General features: G+C 35.1%; 1 protein-coding gene across 1 annotated transcript in view; it reads right to left on the reverse strand.

The window, feature by feature from the left end:
* Nucleotides 1-3,764, reverse strand: part of LOC136809850 (WASH complex subunit 1-like) — a 12,489-nt gene extending 8,725 nt beyond the window's left edge. Inside the window, 1 exon segment of the mRNA XM_067066405.1 lies at nucleotides 3,665-3,764. The gene's annotated coding sequence lies outside the window, so the exon portion shown is untranslated.
* Between the last annotated feature and the right edge of the window lie 6,234 nt (nucleotides 3,765-9,998).

The raw sequence follows: 9,998 nt of genomic DNA on the forward strand, positions 1-9,998 counted from the left end.
CCATTCATATGAAGAACGTTTACAAGTCATGAACCTACCCAGCCTCAAGATCTTAGTGTCTATGATAAATCTTCCCTATGTCAGAAACTCTTTCTTCGAAATCAACCTCATTGTTTCATAGAGGTCAATAGACCTGAGAAATACACTTCTATAAATCAAATTAAATTTTGGAAAGATTTTGACTCTAAATAAAATTTTTCTGTTCAAATGGAGGTTAAAATGTTATTCTCAAAACATATGATATTATTATCAAACCTTTTCTTCATCATATTTTTTATCTCTCCTTACAACAAGGCATTTTTTCGAATGAACTGAAAATTGCAAAAGTCACACGTTTTTAAAACAGGAGAAAAAAGTGACCTGGGAAATTATAGACCAATTTCTGTTTTACCATTCTTTTCAAAACTTCTTGAAAAAATTATGTACAATACAATAGGCTTACAATCTCCAGCAGCATAAAATTCTTTATTAAAAACAATTTGGCTTTCAACAAAAACATTTGACTGAACACGCCTTATTAGAATTAATCAATGGAATTTCAGATTCCTTTGAAAAAAATAAATTCACCATTGGATTTTCATTGACCTTTCAAAAGAATTTTAAGTTTATAATATAATTATGACATATAATCTAAAAACTTGAACGATACGAGATAACAGGTACTGTGAAGTCGGGTAACTTGCATCAGTGGAGGGAAACTTGCATAGCCCTCAAATGAATGACCCGACTGGTCATTAAAATACAAAGTTAAATCAAAACAAAATGGTAGAGTAGAGCAGCGAGCGAAGCTGCGTAGTTCATTTGTTTTGAAATTTTGCTGCTTTGGTTGGTCAGTCATTTAATGGCTATATGCAAGTTTCCCTCCACTGATGCAAGTTACCAGACTTCACGGTACCAACTTAGACTGGTTTAAAAACTATTTAATTAAAGGTTTTATTTTTACATAAGTGTTCCTGTTTCATATCAGACACATTTGTCATATCAGGACAGTGTCTACTTATTGTTTTATTGTGCTGATATAAGCAAAAATGTTTTTCTTTTCCTCTTTCTGACCAATTTTGCTCCACATTCTTGTCAATTCAATATCAAAAAGCTTGTAAATTAAATTCAATATGGCGGATGGAAATGCGAAAAGGTCTATTAACAAATAACGAGTGTGTAACTAGCCGCGCGAGTGACGTATGCCTGCAAACGCTCCATCATTTTGCTACTAATTTGTTCTTCTTTGTTCCAGCAGGTGCCAGGCACTTACTTGCATGTGTTTTACTACGGATTTATACTTTTACTACTGTCATATTTCGATTTAAAAGCCTACTCGGTGCGAAAGAGAAATCATGTATTTTTTTAATACGCCGTTCATTGACTCAAATCAAATGACTTTGGAAGTTCAGTGAAATGGTGGCCGAATTGCTGTCATGTTTTGTCAGATAGTCCCAAGTTAGAGCAGTTGACGGTTGGTCTGATGTTGAATAGACCTTTTCGTCTTTCCATCCGCCATATTGAATTGTATGCAAAAATTATGGTGGCCGAATTGCCGTGGTGAAATTCCCTTAGAAAGTATGCAAAACATATGCAAAAAGAAAGTATTAATTAAAAACTTACATGCATAATTGGCATTATATTAAAGTGTAATCTTGCAGAAGAAAGATTAAATTTGCTTGTCTTGAAAACTAAAAACAATTATATTCACTCATCTCTTAGAACAAGCACTTCAAAAGATCATAACATTAGACAGAAACTCAAACTGAAAAATTACCCGCGAAGGTAAAAAACAATCCTTTTTCGGCTGACGGCAAATTATTCTCCTGGGAATAGAGCCGCCAAATGTTCAAATCAAAACATTGATAAAGTGTGACGTCACAATTACTGCTTTCAGTTGGCGTGTTTTGAAAGTTTGATGTGTGTACTCCGTCTTCGTGGAATTTTTTAATGGCATGAAAACAGAATATGCATATATGTCTTTAAGAACAAATTCCTAAAAGGCTTTTGTTGTTCTGTAAATATTAGATATTAGACGATTTTATGGTCAAAAATTGATTGAAAACAGGGAATTTCCCCACAATCTGCATAATTTATGCAAAATTATAGCACTTTTTTACCACAAAAACGCCCATAACTTTTGATTAAGAAAAGTTGAGACTTTGAAATGATACATTTTTTTGCTCAGTTTGAAGAGCTCTATCACGTGGTATAGGTCTTTTTTGATTTTGAAGACCCCCCAAAAATCACAAATTTTCAGGGCTTACAAATTTGCCTAAAAACGCAAAAAATCGCAAATTACGTAAAAACTGCGGGTTTTCAAGCTTGGTAACATTCAAATTCCGAATCAGCACCTTCAAATTGACCAAGAAAGATATCAAAAGTTTATTCACCGACATTTTGAAAAAAAGTGAAACGTTTTGAGGTACCTGGCCATGGTCTATTTATTGTTCTAATGATTATAATATTTATTTATAAGGTGCTTTGTTGTCTTTTTAACAGTGTAGACCTAAAGCTCTAAAACAGCATCTAATAACATGAAAACCAGAATATGATTCTTCAATGGGAATCAAAACTATAAAGTGCACTTACAAACATCAATTTGTCAGATTTAACAAAATTAATAACCGCACTGTCATCATTGACAATAAAACAAACGATTTTCTGTCAAGAGCCTTGTAAACATTCCAACAACTTCCATCGAAATGATCTATCATAGCTCAGTCTACCATTTTTAGCGCAACCCGAGGATTGAGCCGAGAACGCTCCGCGAACTCCTGCACGGGTGAAAAACTTCAATCTGTCAATCATTTTCTCAAGCGAAGAGTACACGAAGCGATTCTAGCTTTATGATAGTGCCGCTTGTCATCAATTGATAGTATACAATTATCATTATCCCTTTATTTTCATTCCTAAAACTTTTGCAAAAAAAAGGAAAAATAGAAAAGTTGTATTTTTTACTGCTCTATTCACATACTGAATTTGAATAATCTTCTATGTGGCGTTTTTTTGCAAACTTAAAAAAACTGATTTTTGTCCCGCCTTTGCGGGACTTTGGCTTAAGTGCTTGAGTGCAGCAAAGGGTACAAAGTCCAAACATGCATTTCCCGTAATTTTTGTGTGAAGAGTTAGGTCTATACTGTTTAATCTTTGTGTAAACTTGCATATGTTTTGCATACATTCCAACTAAATCCAACCACGGCATTTTCGTTCCTGTATTTTTGCATACAATTCAAGATGGCAGACGGAAAGGCGAAAAGGTCTATTACCTCATGTAGTTTCGATACCCTTCTTTAAAAATAGGAATAATAGGAAGGTCGGAATTGTTGTGATTGAAACTATAGCTATTCTTTGGACTTTGCTTTAGCATCCACCTTTCTCTATATTATTCCTATCTTCAAAAAAGAAGGGTGTCCAAATGAGATGTGCCCTGGATGTCAGCATTAGATCAACTTATGGTAGCAGTTTTCAGCCAAAAAGAGACAAAAATACCCAAAGATTTTCTTGCTTGCCTTGCTCCCGTCATAGACATAGATACTTTACTTTGTAAAAAAAAGGGACACACCAAAACCACCACTGGACTTGGGAAGGGACAAACGATATTATGGCCAATTTTTCGAGTGGGAAGGGGTGCAGAGAGGTTTAGAGCTAAACTAAATAAAAGAAAAATTCTCTAGAACTTTACCTATTGATTCCCGATTTAATTACGTTGCGTTTGGAATTTGACAAGTTGAGTTGAGTTGAAATTTTGGCAAGAAAGTCCCACTTTCGTTTTTGGAATAAAATCGTGCACAACTATGGTACCATTTTCAATTACGTAATGGTTTAATGTCACTACAGCGTCCCACAGATATCTGTAAAGCCCGAAGGGCTAGATTTGCAGCTTTGTTCAAAAAGTGAAGCTCATCTTTGGAAGGATTTCCTACCAGAGTCACGTGACTAAAATATGCAATTTCACCGGTTTGAGAGATGTGAAATAGCGTTTGCCACCTAATTTTTTTGATATCGCGCTCCGAAAACTATCAAAATGCTAGATCCTCCTATCCATCGGCACGAAATTTAAAAAGTCAAATTTTAGCTTCACTTTTTTTTGCTGGAGAAAGCTTAAAGCTGCAAATCTAGCCCTTCGGGCTTAGATATCTGTGCAGCGTCCCCGTATCCCCGCCCAGGACACCGGACCGGACCTCCAATAGCCGGCCCTTTATTTAGAGAGAGACCAAATTCTATAGTGAAAAAGTAAACCCTTAGTGGAGGCCCCCCCATGCCGTTTGCGTGATGTCGTGATAGGGACTTTTTTCCAGCGTCATTTGGAAATTTTTTCTTCGTGATATTATTTATTTATTTATTAAAGGATTGAGGTTCAAGGCACGCCGTGGGCCTCTAAGAACCTGTCTTTTTACAATCGCTTTTTGTTACAATTTTCTTTAGGTAAAGTTTTGTTCTGGGGCTTCCCCTGACTTTAAATTGAATGTTTTTGTCTTTCATTTGACCATTGAGCTCATGTGCTCTCTTGCACAATTCTTTGATTGCCAATCGTTCAATAATTGTGAGGTCTTCTGTTGCTCGATAGGATGAAGGAGGGCCTTTGTATGTCGTGATGACTCTCAAGACTTTGTTCTTGTCTTCTTCATTTTCGAATACTACCTTGATTGGTCGATACCTCCCTTCCTCCTCTCTCTCTTCCGTGAATACTCCAATCCTCTGTGTGTTTATAATTTTTATGTCCTTGATACCCAGTTGTAATCCAAGGATTCTGTACTTGATAAATTTCTCGTCGTAGATTTTCGTTGTATTCTCGGGATCCTCCAGATGTTCTTTGATTCCATGGAAAATTAGGTTACATGCTGTGGATCGTTGTTTGCCGACTGTTTCACATCGAGTTATTTTCTCCACTTTATTTGATTTTTGATTCATCTGTTTGGATACAGCTTCAGCATAACTAACATCTTTCGCCTCTTGCTTCTTTTCGATTAAGATGTTCTCGATCTTTGTTTCTATCTTTTTCTCGAGTATGCTCATCTTTGTTTCCAGGCTTTCCTTGATTTCTTTTGTAAGAAAGTTCACATCATTTGATTTCAGTTGGGAAATTTCTTCATTTTGTACTTTCATGATGTTTTCACATGCTTTAATTTCCTTTTGAAGTCCTTCGATTTTGGTGTTTTTGCATGTTTCAACTCGTTCAATCAGCTCTGGCGAGATCTTAACGCAACTTTGGCATTGAAAACTTCGAGATTTAAACGTTAAGCAAATCTGTATTTGGTAGATTGGTAGCTGGGAACAATCATAATGAACATCTCGGTGGCACTTCCTACAGGTCAGAGTGTCTTTTGGTGTTGTTCCTTCTCTAATAATGCATTTTGCTGGGGTGCAAACCTCATTTTTAAGCGGCAATTCTTGGTCATTTTCATCGATTTTTTCCTCCATTTTCCTTGCGAGATTCGCCAGCTTAAAAAAAGACGTCTTGATGCGAAAAAGTATTTGACGTAATGTTGCGTAAGTTCATTATGAGTGATCAAAACGTGATCGTGATCGATTTGAAAAATTTTTGAGCCGTGATGCGTGATTTAGACTTTTCCTAAGGGATGCGTGATTTACGTGATCGCCGTGATTGAAGACAAAAAATTGCGTGATATCGTGATCAGAGTTATCGTTGGGGAGCCTCTTAGTGCGTGAGACATTTTTTTCGATTTTCGAAAAACTGCCTAATGAATGCCTATCCATAAGAGGTATTTTTTACAATACCCCCTTAAAAACTTATGTAAAATTAAAATTAATAAAATTTGTTGTTCAAATACCTAAATTCTCATACTTTCCCACACTAATCTACTATGCAAAGCTTAATTACTTTCAAGCAATCGACTCAAATCTGTTGAAAATTAAGATTTTGACATTAAGATCAATTTATATTTCAGCTTATTTATAATTATGATTGTATTATTGCCACCGCAGGGAGCCTAAAGCTCCCGAGGATGGCATTCATAGCTTCACGCATAAGGAAGTTGGGCAAACATCTCATAATTTTGCGCGCGTTTTTCATTCAGTATTTTAGTTCCGCTTAACGGTAGCATTCTTATTACGGTCTCTCTATTGTTTTATCATCATCAAAAAAACTTTTCCGGAGTTATTTTGATCTGATTACTCATTTTGAAATCTCAGTTTGTCTTTTTCTTATCCCTGGAGAGTTAATGAATCTAAGGAAATTCCCTTTTCTGGGAAATTCCTTTTTTATACCACAAGTAGTTATTAAGCGCTCTTCATAGGTTAAAAATATTACCCTACATAAAGTATTCGGACAGTTATGTTGCTAAACGTGTACATTATTAGTAAAATAACATATAAAGAGCAGTATCTTCAGATAAACGCTCTTTATAAGAAAAACCAGTAAGTCATATGATTCTGGCTGGGCTGCTCTTAGTTATATATGAGTTTTTCAGGCTTTGATGTCAATATTAATGAAAATGGAAACCTGTACTTCTCAGTAATTTCTGAAATCTAAGGCTTAGATTCTTCTTAATTTGTTCTTAGGTTTTGGCCAAATTTCAGCCTCGTATTCTTATGAAATTGTTCTTATAAAAAAGTGTAAGACAAGGCACGGATGTCACTCTAAGTGGACTGTAAATCACTCCCTTGACACATTTGTTAGCATTTGAAAGAATTTTGTCTCAGATGAGAGGTCACTCTTAACAAAAATTACTGTAGGGCTAATAAGATCATTCCTTTTGAACGCAAATTCAACTCTATGTGTTCGTTTTGCTGCGGTGGCACCTTAATGAAAGTTATGGCTAGTTAGATTTTAAATAAACAAAATTTGTTACATTATATTTTAATCTATTTATCGCTGACAGCAAATTCAAAACTTTTTCAGTTTCGTAATTTTTACGTACAATTTGCGAGATTAGGCTTCATTGTCTGCAAATATATTATACTAGCCGGTACCCGGCGTCGCACGCCGGTTAAGCTGTAGCTGAACGCACTAAAAGTCCTTTTGATGTTGAAGCTGGCTTAAAAAAGCGATCGAAAAAAAAGAAGAAATCTCTACAACGTTTAACTCTAACCTTCCCCGGGTGTCTTATCTTTTAACCATATTTGGATCGTGTACTGCCCCCCCCCCGTGACATTTAATTTTTTGTTTAAGTCAAAAGTTATAAAAAAGCATCGTTTACTGTACCAGTGTCGTTTGAAACGACTCTGCAGGTAGTTATTTTTCTCGCTTCACTCGCGTTAAATATGCCGTCCAGTTTAAATGACAATTTTTCAGGAAAAAGTGAGAAGGTCACAAAGAATAGTGCAACTCTTTGTATTTTTATCAGATCGAAAAAAAATAAGACAATTTAAAGTTGCTTTTTTAATCCCTTGGCATAATTTTTCGAATTTAAACATAAGAATGACAGACTAAACGACGACTTGAATATTTTTATGAGAAGAAAGAAGTGAACTAATTTTTTCTTATGCTTGATATCGTCCTTTGAATGCTGTTGTTGTCCACAAACTTTTTGATTTTTATGTTTTGATTTACTTTTGAAATATTCTTTTCTATGCAGGGGGGGTCAACATTTATAATACCAACCCATAGCCCAAAAACCTGACTTTTGACCTTTTGAGCTAAGTTAACACCACCACCCCAAAATTGGTATCGATACCAACTTGAAAATCATAATTTTCAGAAAAAGGGGGGACCCACCCCCTTATTTTGGTATCGATACCAGCTTGAAAATCATAATTTTCAGAAAAAGGGGGGACCCACCCCCTTAATTTGGTATCGATACCAACATGACTTTTTGAATTTGACAAAATATCATGGGACCCACCCCCTAATTTAGTACCAAGACCAATCTGACAAATTTGAGCTTAAAGCTGTTTAAAGGGGACCCACCCCCTCCCACACAAACAGGGTACTAAGAGAAACTTCAAAAAAACTCATTTTTGAAATACTCTTTCTTCAACACAACACAAAAAATGTCATATGCTAAAATAGAAAATGACTGAAAACTGACAATATAATAAAAACAGACCCAATGAAGCTAGCAAAATCAATCTGAATCAATATTATCTGAATATAATTGATGTGCAAAAGCTAGGAGAAGCTATTATTAGTACATAATTTTAGAACAGAATAGATTCACTCATTACCAAATGCTATCACAGAAAAAATGTTTTTGCTTCAGGCTTGATCAAAAATAAAACTTGAAAATATTGAAAAAGTCCAAAATAAACAAACTTCAAAGTCATTTATACTTACTACTCATTTACAGTCATTATACTGAAAAGCTAAAACAAATCCAATTGAAACCTGTTTAGACTGATATGTACCCCGGGGTATTTTCTAGCTATAAGGGCAAAAATTAGGAAAGTTTTGCTGTCATTTTGATATGGATACCAACTTTCTGAATCATATTATTTAAAAAAAGGGGTACCCACCCCCTATTTTGGTATCAATACCAACTGAGGATAACTCTTTTTTTCTAAAAAAAGGGGGACCCACCCCCATCAATACCAACTTGACTTTTCAGACTTTTAAAGGAAAAAAAGACACCACCACCCGGCTATGGGTCTGGTATCTGGATGTTGACCCCCCCCGTTCTATGAAATGAAATTGTTTTGTTTTGAAAAGAATTCGAATGTCATTTATAAATACGATCGTTAAATACATTCGAAAACATTTAAAACAAAAGAATAGAGAAAAAGACAACTCTGGGCAAAAATTGAAATTACTAAAATGTAGATGGGCCTTAAATTTCAAAACAAAGGCTGAATAAAGTCCAAACCAAGCTCTATCCGATCTTTTGCAAATGGCGCGAATCCAATGGAACAAATTTGTGGAGCAAGAGACTAAAAGTCATAATTTTAAAACACAAACAAAGCGAAAACGAAAGTGACACACAGACACACAAAGCACCGCTAATAATATATAGATTAGAACTAAAACTAGAACCTTAAAAATCGACTTAAAAATCAAAAATTTAGAACGTTTTAAACAATCTCGTATACAGAGCCACTGGCACTACCTTTTAATTACTGGATGGAGTCAACTTTCGTGCTATACCTAGAATAATCAAAAATTCGAAATCAACTTTTTTTTTTTATTGGGTTTATGATACAATTAAATTTTTAGTACCTTATCATTGGGATTTCCAAATCATGATATGTACCATTGCTACCATGTCTTCTGACATTACACCACGGACCCAACAGCTGATTGGTTGTAAGTGACGTAAAATCAGTTAATACGTCACTTTCAACCAATCAGCTGTTGGGTCCGTGGAAGACATTGCAATGGTGCATATTGTGAATATTTGGTTTCAAGTGCATCATTCTTGGGAAGGTTGTCATTGATTGTTAAATGCTTAATCGCCTATAAAAGAAACTTTAGGGGGAATCTTAGCAGCAAAATTCAAAGAAATACAAACAAAACTATTCTAGAATTCACATCAGAAAAGTGTATGTCATCTCCAAAACCATATAAACTGCGACAATCCAAGTTTTGCCCAGGCTTGCATCAAAAACACTGACGTCATTCAAATTTTCGTTATTAAAAACAAACAGCTGCTGAGAGCAATCATACAAGAACAGAAATTATTATTGACGACTTTGCAATAATAATGATACTGAAACATTAAGTAAATACCATACGTCACCAGACAGATGATATGGAAGCAATGTTTTACTAGCCCATCACATACCACATTGTTGATATATTTCTACCCGTCTTGATGACATTTATTGCTGAATTGTCGCCATAACTGCTAACTGTGGAGGGGTAAAATATTACTCGAAAAAAATCACGTACACTACTAAAAAATCACAAAAAAATCAAAAGTCATTTCGAACGCTTTTTTGAGAGTGATTTACCCCTCGCTTACTGTCTACTTACTGCACACCTTTTTGCCTTCACAATTGAATGAAAACCTCAAAGAAATCATCAATGAAACGATGAAACGATATCTCTCTACAACGTGACAGACAACGCAACAACTAAGGCAATTCACCATTTACAAATTGTCGTTCAGGACCTGCAAAAA

This window comes from Clytia hemisphaerica, unplaced genomic scaffold (assembly GCF_902728285.1).
Source record: "Clytia hemisphaerica strain Z4C2 unplaced genomic scaffold, Clytia hemisphaerica genome assembly, whole genome shotgun sequence".
Classification (NCBI taxonomy): Eukaryota; Metazoa; Cnidaria; class Hydrozoa; order Leptothecata; family Clytiidae; genus Clytia; species Clytia hemisphaerica.